The sequence below is a fragment of the Ptychodera flava genome, chromosome 22, assembly GCF_041260155.1.
Source record: "Ptychodera flava strain L36383 chromosome 22, AS_Pfla_20210202, whole genome shotgun sequence".
Lineage (NCBI taxonomy): Eukaryota > Metazoa > Hemichordata > Enteropneusta > Ptychoderidae > Ptychodera > Ptychodera flava.
This window is the reverse complement of record NC_091949.1, coordinates 32,454,031-32,473,335: the sequence shown is the minus strand read 5'-3', so window position 1 is coordinate 32,473,335 and position 19,305 is coordinate 32,454,031. Positions and strand designations below refer to the sequence as shown.

Genomic DNA, 19,305 nt, shown 5'->3' with positions numbered 1-19,305 from the left:
TCCTGGGTTTGATGCCAGAGTAGTAGACTCATCAGAGGATGGTGAGTTTGAGACTCCAGCATGGTGTACTGCCCTTCAGTGAGGTACTTTACTCCTAATTGTGCAACTGGGTAGTGGATTAAATGGGTACCTCATGCGGTAAATGGGTCTCTCACCCACTGGATGATGGAGTAAATAAAATATGTTGGTTTACAAAATCTAGACCTACATTCCGTAAGCAATGATCAAATTAAATTTTCCTCTAAATATCATTCAAATAAACTGCTTAAATTTAAAATGTTTCTTAGTAAATGTAGCTACTGTTGTCTCAATGATAAAAAGGTTATGTCAGAATATTTTTCTCTCTAAACTTGTAATGATTCTGTATCAATACAATCACCATAGAGATTTTCACACAATGCAACGATCAATATCTGGATTCAGCTGGGATTGGTTTCTATGGAGCATGCCACCGAGTTAAACGTTATTAATTATTTCATTATACGGTGAGTCTTGGCACTGAAACTGAAATGGCTTGCACACATGGACTATTGATCTAACAGGTTTCCTTACAGAGTCAAGGATGAAGACTGACCTGAGCTGGTGCTTTCACCATGACGATGATGAGGCAAACATGATGGATGTCTGCAGAGCTCATAGTCCAATGCCCAACAAGATGTACATGTTCCTCCGTAACACACACTCCATTAGAGGTGGTGAACTCGCTTGAAATTACCGGACACAACACTTTTTGAATCAGCAAAATATTTTCTCCTTCTTTCCCCCGAAAAATTCAGAGGACGATTGGGTTATGATTCACCATTCTGTTTCGCTGGATGTTAGATCCTGTGTGTCAGAAAGGACCAAGCATGTGTAAACTGAACTGGTAACTACATCACGGTTTTTACAGTCCAAAGATACAACGCACCACAGTCAGTTGCTATGACGGAGGCAGAAAACACGCATCTGACAACCCCAATGTCGACAAATCTGTCTTTCACACTGAGAGCACACTGAACGAATACATTACACAGAGTAATTGTGGATACACAGTGGACACATGCAAATGGCAATGAAATAAATGTTGGGTAATTCCATTTACAGACAGGGGTGGTTATCATGCAAGATGTAGCCCTCATGTAACACAGCTTAAATAATACAAGGGAACAATGGGTTCATGTAAGGTTAATATGTATATTTAAAAAAACAGCATGCACATCAGATGATTTTCTGTTTTTGATAAAATAATAACAACAATAAATTGAATTAATTAATGAATTAATTAATCAACAGGAAATACTTACCATTTATTGGGTATTATTTTTCAGGTAGAACCACAGATGTAACTTCATGATTGTAACCTGGGATGAACATATAGGAAGTCTATATGTAGTCCTCACTTAAAATGTATTTCAATTTTTAGCCAGTATTTTGGTAGTCAAAAACAGCTGAAAGAATAGAAAAACAATAAAAAAGAGAATTTGGGGGTTGCTACTACAGTTCAGACAAAACGTCTCCAAAACCACTCATGTATGACTCTCTTTTACAACAACATGATGGCAATTTTTAATCTAAAAATTTCTATTACCTTATGACTGTAGCTAATGAACAAATTGTTTGGGAAACATAGAAAACAATGCCCTCATGAGATGGACTGATTTCTTTCTTTCTTTTTTTATTGCAGATGGCAAAGCATGCAAGGTACGCACTTGAGAATTATCATGAAAAATTAAGTTGCCCCATATTTATAAAAAAAAATATACAGGTGTACATTTTCTAGCCAATTAAACTTAATTTTGAGAAATAAAATGGAGCTGCAACAGTAGCTGTTGGCTATTTGACATTTCAAATCTTGTTGTAGTGCTACAGTAATGACAGACAACCGTTCCTTAAAAGAACCAGGAATCATTGAAAATAATATTTTACACAAAAAACAACTGATTTTCAATTACTTTCTCACTCACAATTTTGCAAATTATTGTTTTGGGTCAATTTTGGAATTGCCAGCAAGTTCATAGCATTACTCTATACAAGTACATGTAATACATACGATTTTATTGCATCAATAAGAACTTTCTAGAGTCGGCGGTTTGAAAATTTTGATTGCAGGGTATATAGCTAATTAGTCAAACTGATGAACTTTGAACTTAATCTTTATACTACAAGACCTATCACTTCCCTACTTGCCTAGTCAATAAAAAGCGGTATTGAGCCAAAACCTAAATGGATTTCCACCAACTTGGCATGGTATATAGATTCAGATTTAGATAGATATAGATTTAGTCAATAAAAATCATCTTTACAGTATCTCCATTTTCAGGAGCCTTCAAATGTTCAAGTCTTTGTTAAAATGCAACATACAGGATAAGTTATGCCCCACTGACATATAAATTTGAAGAGGGTTTGAAATTATGTCAAACATGCGGTAATGAAACTGCTAACTTATTGCTGTCTAATTTATTTTGACATAAATGACTATTCTGTTGGGAAAATTGTGGTTACAAGATGTACAGACACACCTTTTCATCACCAAATTTAGTTCATTCCTATTGTCTTTCTATGAAAAGGTTGGACCATTTTGAAGAAATAGATATGAAACAGAAGAAAACTTAGGCATGGTCTAGAGGGTTGTCACTGTGGTCCCTCTTCTCAATACACTTGACACATTTCCAGATGTTCAAACACTGTATATATCTGCATAATACGCAGATAAATACAGTGTTTGAGCATCTGAAAATGTGTCCAGTAAAGTGCCCTAGAGCAGAGCTTACTGGGCCACCCTTCCAAACGTTCAAAAATTATTGGTTTCATTGTATAAAGTGAAAAGGCGGCAGAAACAGAGTGACATATGCTACATTGTTTAAAATATGTCATCAAATTTTCTACAATGTCAAATTCATAAGAAATGACTTTTTCAAGGGCGCCATCGAAGTATGAAAAGAGAACTAATGATGCAACAACAAACACACAATAAACAAGACTAACACACATTGTCAACGATTTCAAATTTTTTTCCCATTCTGCAAAAATACTGAAAAATCAGAGTCAGCACTTTGCCAACCTTCATACCCTCATTATGAAACGTTCATTGAAAGTTGCTGGTCCACCTCTTCTTATGGTATTATCAATCATGTGAAAACCAAAATACTATCTGTGCATCTCATCCCATCCAAATTATCCTGAAGCTAAAATACACTTCTACAACTTTCATCACCATCTGGCCTTCAAATGGTACACCGCAGATAAGATAAGATTAAATTAAATAATTCCTCATCATTTGCACGTGTGAATTGTCTCACTTTTGTCTGGTCATTTTATAGATTCCAGGTCAGTTTGGTCATTCATTTAGCCTTTATTACCCAGTTTCTATCAATGAAGAGATTTGATTATCATATGTTCCTTTTCTCCTTGACCAGTCAATGAACCTAGCTCACAAGATCCAAAATCCTTCTCATATTGTATAGGCAGATATTCATACCAACATATTCAAACATTCACTGGCTTTTCCTTCATTCACTCATGATGGGACTCAATTATTTTCCTGAGCCTTGGATCAGGATCAAACAAATCCCACATTTATCACACTTTGGATGAAACGGAAAAGATCACAGATAGCCAAACTAAATGATTTTGATCTGAGAGGATTTCTTTATTAGGCCAGTCAGAATAATTAAATTGTTTCCCAGAATAATCTACAACTTAAATTTACTAATTTGTACGTTTTTTTAGATTGTGGAAAATATCGCAACTTTTGGGTATTTTCCTTGTACATATTTTTACAGTTTTTTGTTTCTTCAAGACGTATGTGAAAATGCAGTGAATCTGTTCTGTACTCACTGGCTGTATATGTAATGCCTCTATTACTTTGGACAGTTTGTAAAATCTAGACTTCAAATCATCAGTAACAATGTACGTGTAACTAGTGGGAGATTTTGCTGGTTCATAAAACATATTATTTTGCTCGCTACCTTTTTAGTTTTTTTAAAAATCAGAGAAACAATTATTATTTTTATCTGGCCTAATGAAGGTTATTCATCAACTTTGAACGTCTAAAAATACTTTAAGCCTAATTGAAATGTATTTCTAGCTATAGAGAACAGCTAAAATAATTTATGTTTATCGGTATCAGCTTTCAAACCACAATATGCATACAGCATATTAAACCTTGACATCACTGTACGACAAACTGTTCAAAAGATTATCAGCAGAAGGGTCAACCTGGATACACACACAAATAAACTGCGATTACTGGGGTTCTGTAATCAATTGTATTGTATTTGAAAGGCATTCACCCAGACATGTTAGAGTATAACCTTATAAATCATAAATCACCGCCTGGCAGCCATCTTTGGACGCATGGTTGAAAAAATAAATTGTTGTGATATGGAAGATGTATTTTGTTGTTCTCTGTGATACTGATGTAGGCATATATATAGGGCCATACAGACCAACAGATGCACAACACTGAATGTCTTGACATATGCCCACATTTCTGTTTGCACAACTAGGGCTGCAAATTTAATGCATTTCACTGTACAGTTCTTTCTCAAATTTTGAATAAAAACTTAAGAGAAATATAAGTACATATATTGGAGGCTTCCTTTTTTTCTTCCTCCATTCTGATCAAATTGTATCCAGTCCTATAGCCACTGTAGATACATTACTGATAACAACAAGCAAGTTAATCAAACATTTCTCATGTGATTTCACTGTAATCAGTTGTGAACATGCGATTTTAACCCTTTGAGCGCCAAAGTCAATTTTTGTTGCCTTTACAGAATATATCTTAGTCAATTTTTTTCAGATATTTGCCAAAATTTGGATAAAGAACTGTAGCAAAGGAAATGTGAGATTTCCATTTGGTCCAAAATTATCAAAAGAATTGCAGAAAAATTCATAAAAATTTGGTAAAATGTTGCACTAAAATTTTAGTTGGAAAAATTACAGCACTCAAAGGGTTAAAAGGTTATCATCATTATGGAACAATTATACAGGGGTATTATCATTTGCTTATATCACTCCCAAGATGGATCTCATGATCAGTAAGTACACAGTTGAATGGACAAATTTTTCTATAATCCATCCAGAATAGATCAGCATACAGTTGTTAAAGTCGGTTCAGTTTTAGACAAGCTTGTGTTAGAATATTTATTACCAAAAAATCTCTGAGTCTTGCAACTCCTATGCTGTAATTTATTTATACCATTTATCAGGAGCGATATTATTGCAGCCTCCAGCAATAAGCTTTATCGCAAAAGTCTATTAAAAATTCAAATATTAATCATAGCAAAGTGCTTCACACAGACAATTATTTTTCAGCGCATTGTGTAAATGTGCAAGAAAGAATCTGAAATAGTGTCTCAAGGTTTTATCCTATAGTTCACTATTCCGGCAATCAAAATGATGGCCATACTTGCAGGAAAGCTTGTCAAGAATTCTCTCTCCTTGGTATGTTGATGGATCAAATTTAATTGCTATTGCACATTTGAGGTAAAATGTGCCTCAGGAATAGATATTTGGATTCTCAAACTTTACAATACTTTGCTATTCAGCTAGCTTGTGTGGCTGCTGTCCTGTTCTTTTTAAACAACTGGACCCCCTAGGATTATGTTGATTTGTAAAAGTGTTCTGCTTGGGCAGTCTCCTTCATTGGTGCCATCCGATAATGTGCTCAGACAGCAACATGTGGCTGTACATATTGCTACTTCAAGTTTCAGTTATAGCGACAGGACATCCTGAGCAAGTGCTAGGACCTAATGGTGCTTTCATCATGCACCATGCAAGAATCAACTATCAGAATCCACTACCAAGAATCAACTATCAGAAATCCACTATGGAGAATTGACTACAGCATTAGCTTGCAATAAAGAGGACACAACCAGTTACAACCACACAAGCAAAATACACATAGGCACAACGAGACAGACTGCAAACCACTGATTTACAAGAAAATGGTCACTTTAAAAAAAATCAATGTGACATATGATATCTCAGATAATGATAAAGAATCGGACATGGTACTTAATCAGCTCACACCATTAAATACTGTGAGGTCAGTAGTTGAAGCCAGGGACAAGCCCTATGCACAATGAACACTGACAGTTATAGTGGTTTGGGTTTTTGATTTTGAAGAGTCAATATGAAATCACTGCTTTAATCATCCGTCAGTGTGACATTCTGCATTCATCGTCCATGTGTAAGTAGGCACACTAAGACGCTAGGTGGTTGTATACCTATAGAAAACCAGACAACAGTGTACGACCTGACATCATTTTAACACATTCAAAACCCAAAACCCAATTTCACAGATCTGCAGTGTAACAAGAGTGCTTTCATTCAAACTAGACAAAAATACTTAATTGTCAGGTCTTGCTAACGACTGCTACGATGGAATAGCCTTTTGTCAGCGAGAAAGCTTGACGCATCCTAAAGTGGAGAGTTGAATGCCATCGCTAGGCAACCACTAACTCTAGGCATGATGAAAGAAGACTGATGAAGCATTGATTGCCAATTGTAGTAAAATATCACACATCCCCTTTTAGTACAGTAGTTTAATTTTAATTTCAGCAGACTTTACTGGGTAGAGTAGCAATTACTAGATCTCCACATTCATGCTTTCAGAGTCCTGACACTGCTTCTAGTTATCTCCTACACATTTTCAAAGAAGCAGCAAGGAATTGTGACTTTTTGCTCTTCTCGACCTCCATCATTGATAAATAGCAGCTTCATGTCAATAATTCGACGTTGCTATCACCTCTGTACATATCTAGCTCCTAAATGAGCCAAGGAAAAGCCCAAAAGAAGCTTTCTTAAATCACAGTCCCTCAACCCACAAGGTACAAAAACATTACAACAGTGCCATACATGTAACTTCCAGGCAAAAAAAGATAAAATTATCGTAACAACCATAATACTCCTCTGTTTAATTCCCTCTTGGATGTACTATATACAGCATATATGCTGAAAAAAGAAATGAGAATTTTTTGCTTAGAATGCAATTCAGAAAATTCAGTCATTACCTTTGACATGAGCAACATGACTTAAAATGATTTAATGTCAAGAAAGTGACATCAAATGAAGCACTTTGGAAATACATGTAGTATTTTCAAGTGACTGCAGTTTGATAAAAATGCATTATATCCTGTCATTTTATGAATAGAATAATTGCAACAGAAATTATTTCTTCACCATTCCTTTTGGAAAGGTCCAACTGACTGATTAAAAGTTTTGGAAATCTAAGCAGTGCATACATGTATAGTGTTCATTTACATATATTCAACTTTGCTTATTGCACATAAAATGACTTCTTTACTCAATTCAGCCATGTAAATGAAATGCATGTGATATTTTTTCTCACCCATACATTTCAGCAAGGTTAACCAGGTTATGTATGATATTCATGTCAGGCAAATTAGCTTTATTTTCATACAAATGATATAACTTTCCCATATTTTTTAACAAAATGACTTCCGGAAACTAAAATGAAAAAATTTCCTTTCATTATTCATCCTAATAATTTTCAAAGAATGATCAATTAAGTTACAACACATACACCTACTTTACATTTCAGTAGATTACCAAAATCTGCCATGTTTAATTTGGATACATGGAAATCTATCGTTTCCGCACACACAATGACAACAACAGCTTCCATTGAAGTCTTTTTCAATTTTTTAGAATGAAAAGGGCAAAGAACTGGGTTTTATTATTTCATTTTATTACGGATATATTCTCATATGCGCAACTCAAATGGCACCAAGAATATTTCCATTAGTTTTATCTTTGTTTCATGGAAAGAGATTAATCAAAGCTTTCATATAAATGTACTGGTACTAATAAAATGTGTTGATGTCCATAAAAAGCATTAGCCCAGTCATTTTCTCTTGCAGTGAGTGTGTGCATCATTGTTTGATAGCAATCACTTTTTATATCTGCAAGGAGACACTGAAAGGCATGTGTGACACAGAAAATAGTTTGCACTTTTGAGTTTGTAAATCCACAAGATGGAAATCTGTAGTTCAAATGAATCATATGACTATCTTTAACATTTTTCCTTGTCAATTACCATTCTCATCATGGAATCCTCTGTATTATTAGCACAATTACCATTATTATTATCACCACAATTTTTAATAAAAACACAACCATCCTTATCCGCACCATCATCATTATTATCATCATAATCATCATCATAATCAGCTTCATCATCATCATCATTATCATCATTATCATCACTATCATCATTTTAATTTCCTTTCTCCCTGTCTTTGTGACTTCTTCCTATCAGTGGGGCTTTTGTATAAACAGAGCCTTTACCTTGACCACATATAGCTGAGAATACTCAAGATGGCTGTTTCTTTTCTTTTCTTTTCTGGACCCTACCCTGGTGCACGTGTCCTTTAGCTGTTGCAAATGAATAGTGTGAATAGTCAGGTTATTTCATTTTTTAACCTGCTACATTAGTACTTAGACTTCCCGTTTTGACATAATAATGTTTAAACCTTGGAGTGTTGTAATTTTTCCCACCAAAATTTTAGTGCAACATTTTAGCAATTTTCATGAATTTTTCTGTAATTTTTGTGATTATTTTGGACAGAACGGACATCACATTCCATTGGCTAAAGGTTTTCATCAAAACCTTGGCAAAAATCTGAAAAAATTTGACTGGGGTACAATTGATAAGGCGACAAAAGTTTACTTTGGCGCTCAAAGGGTTAATTTTCATAAATGAAGATGTTCATTCATAACATACTGCCAGCGTTCGAAATTCACGCTAACCCGCTAGCCCCAGACCAGCTGTTTTCATGCCGGGCCAGTAAGTTGTGAAAGAAGCAGACCCGAGTGTCCTGCTCTAAATAAAGAAGGGGTCAGCAATTTTTAATACTCTTACCCTATTCTGTTAAATTCTCAAGTAATCAAACCGCAAAATTTAGGAAAAAATTGGCAGGTAAAATCTCAAAAGATCGAACGGTGAAATTACTTAGCGAAAGCCTTTACAGCTACGCATTTCTCGCGACTTGCGAGATTGATGGCGCTACTCAACATCTTCCATTTGTTACGCGTTGGGGTCACGTTGGGGTAGGTTCGAGATTTCGTTTAGTCAAAATGGCAGCATTGTTTTGATGAACCTCGCCTCGCGGGTGAATATCAGTAGCGAGAAAGATGTACAGGTATTTGAATATTGAGCCACCTACAGCAGGGCCCCTGTATTTCCCTTCAAGTAAAAATTCCGTATTATGTCCAGGACCAGTTGATTTCCTTTCGGGCCAGTGAATTTTATAAGTTACTGGCCCGCTTGGCCAGTAGCGATTTTGCATGAGTTTCAAACACTGCATACTGCCGATGAGGAAATTCCCCATTGGTAGTCGTATACTAAAATGGTAACATGCTGAACTACCATCCATTCTGAATGTATGAAAATCTTATTTAAGTCGTTGTACGACAAGGTTCATTAGAAGAGAAAAGATGTGACACTCTTGTCATTATACTGTGTTGCAAATATCAGGTACATGCAGCACAAGCATGTTATCATATAATTAAGCAATAAAGCACACCCAGCGACGTATGCCACGAGATTTTGACCAGTTCACAACATATATGCATTCGCTATTGCTCGTGCATATCTGAAGTGAACTGGTCAAAATCGAGTGGTATACCGTTGCTGGGTGTGATTTATTGCAATTATGTCATAACAGTATATTGAAATTCTGGCGTGGAACGTCATAAAAGGAATTTTCCTCAAGCTGAGAGCTAGCGTGCATGCCAGCCGTGGTATATCGCCAAAATACCACGGTTCTTTTCGCATCTCGACCAATCAGATTGCTGTATTTGCACTGGTATGATACACTGTAATGCCTAATACAGCAGAGATAAAGAATTGTTTTGTCTAATATTTCACAGCTGTTGTCAAAGACAATATCATAAAATATTAGTTTAATACCTTGATTAGAGTATTACAATAATTCTTGCCACAAATATAATTGGATTTGATTTTAAAAATGTACATTTATGCTAGGAATCTATCAGAAAGGTTCAAACAGTAATAAGATGATTAATAATTTAATTGTCTTAAAATTGTGCACACATATTGCTTGTACGGTTAGGGGCAGTGGATAATTAAGAAAGCGCACGGTAAAGGCATCTAAGTGTGTTTTGCCTCATCCCCCCTCCCCTATTGAAACTAAAGTTTGGAAGTGCAAAAATCCAACGAAGCCTCATTCTGTATCAGCATACCTACAATCAGTAATTGTGTCGCCACGAAATCACATATACGCTACCATCCCACCACCAACCCTCACCTCCCCCAGCGTACCCCTCTAAAATCAATCTTTGTTCAGCACCAACTCGACAATGAGGCAACCAACAGAATGAAATGAATTGAAACAGTGTATACAAAATGATTGTTATGTTATTTTAATCGTACGCTGAAACACATGTATGTCAAAGGAATGCCATTCTCACGAGCCAGAGCAATAATTTCCGCTCCGCTGACCTACGCAAAAATCAAGCTCTGGCAGATTACGCCGGGAAACTGCGGAAGTATGAATGGGGGTTAATTAATTATTCATGAGAACATATCATCAGAATTAGCCAATCACGAATCTGTTTTACAAAGTCATGTCGGGTCGTAAGCTCCTCGTCTGTGTGTACACAATCGAGCTTTCAGGGCCTGAGATCCTCTGGTTCCGTTGCATCTCTTCTGATATATGTTGCATTAAATCCGACAGCTTTCAAAATTTTGACAGTTTTTCTGTCATGATTGAGAGCAACGGCGACACCATGTGAATACTATGGCTTCGGTATGTACACAGACTACGGCCAGCAACGAACCCGGCCCGGTCCCACTGCAAGGTCGTCCCCGTACACTCAGTGTGACTATTTTCGGACGATCTCAGTTCGGATATTTAAAGACATGCTGTTCGTTGTACTCACTTCGCACCGTATTGATAGCGTTTTACAAGTCATGATACCGCATATTAAGTCAGGTGACGCTGCTGTCCCGTTTTGAATAGTTAGTTTTTTCGGTAGAAGCTATTTCGGGCACTATAAAACTTCGCGAAGATAACACACCGTACGATACAACAAGGTGTCGAAAGAAACACACAGAGACAGCCTATGTCTGATGTAAGCACCATACATGTCGAAATATAGTTGCGTCGTCCATGGATTGAATGTAACTAATTTATAACAAAATTTTTGCAAACAGTTTTCTAAACACATCGAAATTGAAAACCGAGGGTTTGAAGTTTCAAAATATCAATATTTAGCCCCTATAATCACATTCCAAATACGACGTCTGATTACTGCGATAGCAGTCTGATTACTACGCCCTCAACATGGGGTAAAAAATTTTGCAACTTTGACCCCTAAATACCACTTCCGTCCTGTTAACAGTTTTAGGATAAACACAATAAAGTTTCGAAGGGTATGGTAATAAGATTTCGTACTGCTGCTCGTCATTTGTGAAACGGCTTTGGGCGAAATTCACAATACCCTGTCCGAAAATTGTCACCAGGTCACACTGAGCGAGTGTACGCATATACGTGGTCGCACCCGGGTGAACTGCAAACCCATGGAAGAAACTATAAGGACTAAGTACAAGGGAATAATAAATATCATGTTTCTGTTACCTAATAGTGTGACTGACTTTAATTTGGATGTGTGTGAGTCAATAACCATCTGTGTCGTAAAGACATTAATTGGCACCCCAGACTGGTGATAGTAATCTGTCTCCAGGCTTACATGCCAGTGTCGGGTTTTCTGTTGTTTATCCTGTACAAACAACCCAGTCATCAGGTTCCTTCCTGTTAATGATATGAAAACGTTTAGTGTGTGTAAAAAAACATGCATACCAGGCATCGAACTGGCAAACCTTGCCTGTATCTGCTGTAAACCTCTCTTGGTTTGATTCCGTTGTTAGCGTAACTTTTGTGATGAATTAATGAAACATAATCGGACTTGAACAACTACGCAATTTTCCGAGATCTGTGATTTCGGCAGTGTGGAGACGATTGGGAGCCTAGCGTACATTTGTGATTTGTATCGTGGAGCACCAGCCCGAATGAAAGGGCCCAATATACCATTCATACGTTTCTAGCTCCATGTATACCCACAGCACGATAAGAAAGCTTTCAGTGTGAACCTAAATGAAGAGATCGATACGTAAACGTTTAAACATAACTTGTGGTAAAGAAAATTTAGGATCAATAGTTTTGACCAACGGGTTTTACACAGCGGTGTTGTTCTACGCCTGGGTCGGACACTGTGCACAGCGAGGCGTGGGGCCAGCTGCTCCAATTATGCGATACCCTTCGATATAACGCTCGTGAAACACGATGGGCCGGGACGGCCTGCCATGCCTAGTAGCATACAGACTTGCCACCGCTGGTCCTCGTGCAAAGAAACCCATCTTTTCCTCGTAAAATAATTATCAATGGCGTCTTTTTGGTGTGAAAAGAGCGGTTAAGTCCAAAAACATTAAACATTTACACATTGCTGGCTCTTTCTCGACAGTGAACGCTGTGTGCTGGTGAGCACCAACAATTAGATCAACAATTAGATCGTTGTGTATTGCTCATTACAATAATTTATGCGCGTTTATGAAACCTACTTTCTGATTGGCTCCGTTCAGCCAGCGCTGGAAACCAGCGATAGATCCGCGAATCTCTGCGTAATCAACCACGGTCTCTTGACAGGTAGCGCTGAGCTGTTGCCGTAAAGAGGCGCGTGGTTTACGACGATGAGGAATGCTGGTGTAACACCGATGCCACACTGGCCTGATACACGCCAAACAATATATTGCAATATTTTGCGATACATAAAAACATATAGCTGGATGTTACGATATAAAAACATAAAGTGCAATTTTTGCGCACGGTAATCAAAATACAGTCAAACCCCCTCCCCCTTAAACACAGAATTTGCGCTTACCATGCGCATGTTTTAATTATCTTCAGCCCCTTACATTAATACTTCATTGGGAAGAACTCTTCGGTTTTGGAGTGTTTCCGAACTACATTTGCTACTTGAAAGTAAACAAAGTGAACAAACAAGATGGCTGCCTCTCTCCCCTACAATGCAATGTTGTGCAGATAAAATATGAAAGGCTTTGAGGAACAACAGTATTTTGGGTCATTGACAAATTATCAAATACTATATATTATAATTAAAGTAATTCGCATCTTCGTGGAGGTCACCTACAATTGTGTGTCTGTTTTGTGTGCAAATCAACTTACAACTGAGATCCCAGTGTTTAAATTAATAACGGCGTTTGGTGTTGTACCAATGACCTCTTGGTGCATTAATTTACGCCCTGACTCTCCCATACTTCCTAAAATTCAGTTTGAACCACTTTGTTTCAGCATAACTTGTTACAATTCTGTTTGTCAACTGGATGGTAACTCTGCTGGTGGACAGAATTGTCCCCGAGGTTATCGTTCGCCCAGTTATAGCGATGAAATTCGTTTCTTCGCTTCGATAAAGTGTGTATGTGCAATGTATGATAGTGAGCATGCGTGCGTGAGTGTTTCACAAACTCAACAACGTGTGGAGCGGTCTCAGTCAGAAAAATGTAACAACTTAGCCGGCTATTGAACCACTCTTTTTTGGGAGTGGAGATTTAGCTGAGCGGTTCTATCTGTGGCCTCTCCGCTAGGCGACTGATGCCGTATGTTGTGGTTCGAACATGATTGAAAACTAGCCGTATTTTCTACCCTGGGTTGGTAACTCTGCTGGTGGACAGAATTGTCCCCGAGGTTATCGTTCGCCCAGTTAAAGCGATGAAATTCGTTTCTTCGCTTCGATTAAGTGTGTATGTGCAATGTATGATAGTGAGCATGCGTGCGTGAGTGTTTCACGAACTCTACAACGTGTGGAGCGGTCTCAGTCAGAAAAATGTAACAACTTAGCCGGCTATTGAACCACTCTCTTTTGGGAGTGGAGATTTAGCCGAGCGGTTCTATCTGTGGCCTCTCCGCTAGGCGACTGATGCCGTATGTTGTGGGTTCGAACCCGATTGAAAACTAGCCGTATTTCCCTGCTTTTGGGATAATCATTTATCCTGAAAAATAATTGTTTGGCTTGCTTATGTATTTAGGATGTTTTTCATAATATTGACAGTAAGAAGACCGTCTTTCTGGGTTTACACGTTTATAGATGCCGTCACCCAAGATACAGCTTCTCCAGTATCTCTGTGTATCATACTTTGGACTGAGACAAGGGAACATCACACGTCATCATCTGTTTAGAAATGTCAAAGAACCGGATTTTAAACATTACCTTAAAGCTATGGCTTCAATCACAACATCTAATGAATAAAGCAAAAACATCAATACAGCTCTTAGATGATTCATACAAGCTAAGATTTACACGTCACAATTTGTAATTGTACCACTCTCAAGGTACAGATCAAACAAGCTGGTAAAAAGTTACAATTAAGTAAATGAAATTACTTTAAATAGGCTTGTCAAACACAATTAGCGTCATCTTTTACGGATGTTGCCGCCATAATTAAGTGTAAGTCTGCTTTGTATGCAAATTGACTTATAATTGAGATCCTTATGTTTACATTGTACAGTATGTGATGTGTCAATAACCGCTAGACACATCAACCTTTGTCTGAAATATTTAAAATCTTGAAGGAATGAGTCACCCCTCAAACACGTGTTTTACATTTATGTAACTTATACCTAAAGATTTTATAAGACTTTGACTACGTAATTTCTGACCTTCCTTATATCCATTGTTTGGAAACTTCTTATTTTTCACTGCTCTTTAGATGTAGCTTACATATAGCTATTTATTAAATGTTACATACATAAAAGAATGAAGTGTTATAGCGACCATGTTAAATTTTTGCCAATGAGGAATCTTTCTAGTGATGGTTAATTTTTTTCAAAAACATTGCCTTAACAAAAAAAATAGGATAAATAACCACAAAGTTTCCATAAAATGTCAAATCTTGCTCAATACACTGAGTAAAGACCTTATTTCTCAAGCATCAATCTGGCAGACATACAACCACTGTTACATTCATACAACTTAGGCCACATTGCACCATTTAGGTTTTATTAGACCTTAGGTGTGTATGTCATTTCTTAGATTTTGCAAAGATGCATAGTGAAGAAATAATTTCAGTTGAAATAGGTCCCCGAACTACCCCTTGTTTAGCCTACATTGACTCAACTCTGAATATCAAACGGAAAGAAAACAACTTCAAGAATACACCAATTCACAATGTAGAATGTGTCTTGGGATGAGTGGTTTTTTTTGACACTCAAAACAGACAGTTTGAACTGTATGGCTCCTCATACACAGATATATACCGACTGACACTCAAAATCTCTAGGAAAGATAACCTGTTGCAAAGGTGTTGTGATCATAATCAGTCTTCTCTACAGATAGGAAAAATCAGGGAAAACCAATTTGCATAATAATGCATATTTTGTATGTGGAAAATGCATTATTTTGTAGAGATATTAACATATGAATAGATTGCTCTCCTTGATATCTCCTTTTGTAGAATCCTGATGATGTGTATGAACGTAAAGTTATTATAAAAACACTGTGGTGAATGCTCTGAGCTAGTGATGAGGTGCTTCAACATTTGACATTTGCACACCATATTGCTGCATGACTACTTCTTACATACTTTGAAACATTCTAATAATGACTTGGTGTGATTAGAAAAAACACTGCTTTCACAGGTCTGAGATTGACAGCCAATCCTGTATAAGTCAAGATATTGGCAATATCAAAGTACATCGACACACAAAATGATAGTTTGATTGAAACTATTAATACATTTTTAAAGAGAATATTGGAAAAATGACAACTATAGCATATATCCCTTACCCTCAGCATATCATATCAGTATTCTGATTGGCAGAAATGTATCAATAGACAAAATGCTGAGGAATAGAAAGTCATAAATATGCTAAGGCCTGCTTAGAGGAACATTTTGAATAATAAGAAAAAATGAAAGACCACATGAGTCGGATGAAAATTGAAAAACATCACAGTATGGAATCTCAGTAGAGGATATTTTACAAGAACACATAGTACAAAACACTGTCAGCTGAAAGGAAAGCATGACTTGTAACCATGGCAGCATGACAACAAATATTGAGACAATTTAGTTTGCCATTTAAACTCCAGCCCTGTCCATTGATGAGTAGCAGCAAAAAATGACAAAAAAAAAATCACCTGCTTTCAAGACTGAGCAGTTTCTGCCATGTTAGGTTTGAAGAACAGAACATCTGTTTGCCCATCTGGGTAAAATGAGAAAAGATATATTATTGAAATGCAAGAGGATGAAATACTCTGTTAAAGTACCCTCCACAGCAGACAGAATGTAGGAAATAATTTCAACTCATCTGAGTTCAAACATCATATGTATAGACTTGACTGAAGCAGCCTTCTGTCTGTCAGGATCTGGCTATCAATCATGATTTTCACATAAATGTCTCGAAATAGGCAGTATCATCATGTGTCAATTTTTGTTTTATTTCCTTTAGCACAATGTGTTTCATTTAACATCAGAAATTAATTTTATTATTTTCCTCATTAAAATAAAATGACTGGTTGGTTCTCAAATATTTATTGAACTCCAGCTAATCAGCATCATGTTTGATTTTACTTCTGACATGAATGAGAATTTACATCATTGAAATATGCTATTTTTGCGGCGTGATGGAGGTTTTCAACTTTCTACTTAACAAACTAAAGGTGTCCAGGAAGTAATTTTATTTACTTCTTGCAATAAAATTTTAAGAATTTCCAGAATAGGTGTATAATTGTGTGATACTGATGTCAGTAAATTTTGTACTTTGATGTAGTTTGTGATCTCATCACTGAAACATTACACAATAGGCCAACAAACACAGGTTTACTTTGTGTGCCATGCGGAAGTCTGGCAAGCAAGACTGCTGCAATATATGCTGCTGCAATATATGCTGAAGACATCAAGTAAACCAGCACAAAATCAATCTAAAGCTCCATCACTTTTTCTCAGTGATAAGCTTCTGTAGTACATTCTAAGGAATGCATCGTTGATCTCATATTTCCATCAAACACGAGTTCCAACTTACAATGAAATATATGTTCTGTAGGAATCTGAATTTCCTACACCTTCAACAAAGGTTATGAAGTTGATGAAAACATCATCTTGATGTTAGGAGGGCATCCCGGTCACCCCATTCACTGTCCCAGTTTTGTGTAAGTCCTATCGTTTTGAATGGTTTGAGTTGGGATGACTGCATTTTCAGCAGCTGAAACAGCAGACATAAGTGGCATATATGGGAAACACAAAAAAATCTGAACTTCTTTGTAGAAATACATTGATATCTATGATTTAATAATTCCTATTAATTCCTATTATTTATCAGCAACCACGGAATTTTAAGATAAACTAAATAGTTATATTCACTCACATCAAAGGTAAAGCACAAACATGCCTTTGTTATGGCCTAACAGTCAAAAACATATCCTGTTTCACTCACCTGTTGGCTGTTTCAAACATTAGCTGTGTAACAAACTCCGCCAAGCTGATTGATGTTGCCACGGTAATCTGTAAATACAAAAACAAGATGTTCACAAGTGTTAAATCACTGTGAATAGAACTAGCTCATCACCTGAGGCAGCTATGAATACCATTCAGATATAAATGTATCATGATTTTCTTTTTTAAATTCAGTGTCTTGTGATCGACTGAAGGAAATCGGGAAAGCAAAGCTATGCTGCCATGGAAACCACATAATAGCAATACCGAAATGTTGAAGTAACAATACAAATGCCTGAAGTGATAGGAAATACATTCTACAACAATATTCACCATTCCATTTCGAGAAAAATGTTTGACCTTTGTTGTGTGATTTACTTAAGACCTCAAACAATTGAATAATCTGTCTAGTTCAATCATTATGCATACAAAATCAGTTATATAAGAAGTCTTCACCACCACTTTTGGACTTCACCTTCCCAGAGTTCTATGGCAATGCATTTGACCTGACATATTTGTAGGTTTGTTTGGCAAGTTTCTGCATAATTTACAACATTAATAAATTAAACACACCAGCATCAAGCACTGTGATTACAGGTTAAATGTTGATAGTATTAATACTTTATACCATCAGTAAGGATATTTATTGTGCTTATACACAATTTCCACTCAAACTTTACAAAAAAAAAAATTTATTTTTGAAAATGTTGAAATTTTAAAATTGTGGACACGAAGACTGAGGTTGATCTACTTGCCTAGAAATCAGGAGTTGTCTCTCAGATGACCACAACATACATCTGAGATTCTTTGCAACAACAGATAGTTGAACTCTTCTGTCATTACTCACACTGGTAGCATCTTTCAGTTGATACCAGTGATAATAAGTCTATCCAACATCATGCACAACTGTTGACATGTACCGGATACTATCCAAAATAACCCCAGGCATCTCCTGAAGGTGTGGAAGATAGATAAACAGGGCTCTATATCTATAAGTAAAACCATATCTACAGTTTCACAAATGCATTTATACAAACTTGTAGAGATAAGATATCAAACTCAGATCCGATGCCTTTCATGTTGTGCTCTATCAGATAAGAAAATTGAGAGATTTATGTCTTCTTCTCAAGAGACTCATACAACTCTTTGCAAATGACATCATCGTAATGTCATTAATATGCAAAAATGAATAGCTGTTTGTATTTTTCCATTACACTTTTGGAAATTACACATACAAGAATGACGAAAATACAACAAAGTTGGCAAGTGCTTGTGTTACAATGAATACTAAAAGACATACTTAATGACTCAGACCACAAGTCAACACAACAGCCACACATGCATAACTGACATATTTTCTCCACATTTCATGCAGCAGTGTCCAATATATTTAGTAGCAAGCCAGCAACTGCAAACATCGCTATTTCTCCTGTTTGGTTGGTGCAATATTTACAACTTATTCACATTCAAAAAGAATAACACTTCAGAAATGACAAAATATTCCTAAGTTTACATACTGAAAGTTTCATGTTGGCCTGTAGAGGGCGCCAGAGGTAAGAGGGACAGTTGATGGTGACAGTAACATATAAATCAGGGGAAGCGTAGCTACATGGGTAATCCCCTAATCTCTGGCCTATCACATTTACTCATTGCGGATTACCCAATATTACTTGCGTAGATAAACAGAGGTATTGTGTGGAGGGAATTTTCAAATTAATACTATTCGCTTGCTGCCACAGCCTGAGCTGAGGGACAGATGATACAATGATTGAAAAAGTTAGAAAAGATGATATGAGCTCAAAAACTTAAAGGATGTGCCATGAAGTTAT

General features: G+C 36.6%; 1 protein-coding gene across 3 annotated transcripts in view; it reads right to left on the bottom strand.

Moving 5' to 3' along the window:
• The window catches only part of LOC139123206 (protein qui-1-like), a 134,997-nt gene that overhangs the window by 109,652 nt on the left and 6,040 nt on the right, over nt 1-19,305 (bottom strand). Inside the window, exons 2-6 of one of the 3 annotated variants that reach the window (XM_070689312.1) lie at nt 18,232-18,465; nt 17,478-17,545; nt 16,183-16,247; nt 1,284-1,427; nt 575-825 (exon numbers count right to left, since the gene is read on the bottom strand). The gene's annotated coding sequence lies outside the window, so the exon portion shown is untranslated. The remainder of the gene's footprint in view (nt 1-574; nt 826-1,283; nt 1,428-16,182; nt 16,248-17,477; nt 17,546-18,231; nt 18,466-19,305) is intronic. The other 2 variants (XM_070689311.1, XM_070689313.1) reach the window with 2 other exon arrangements.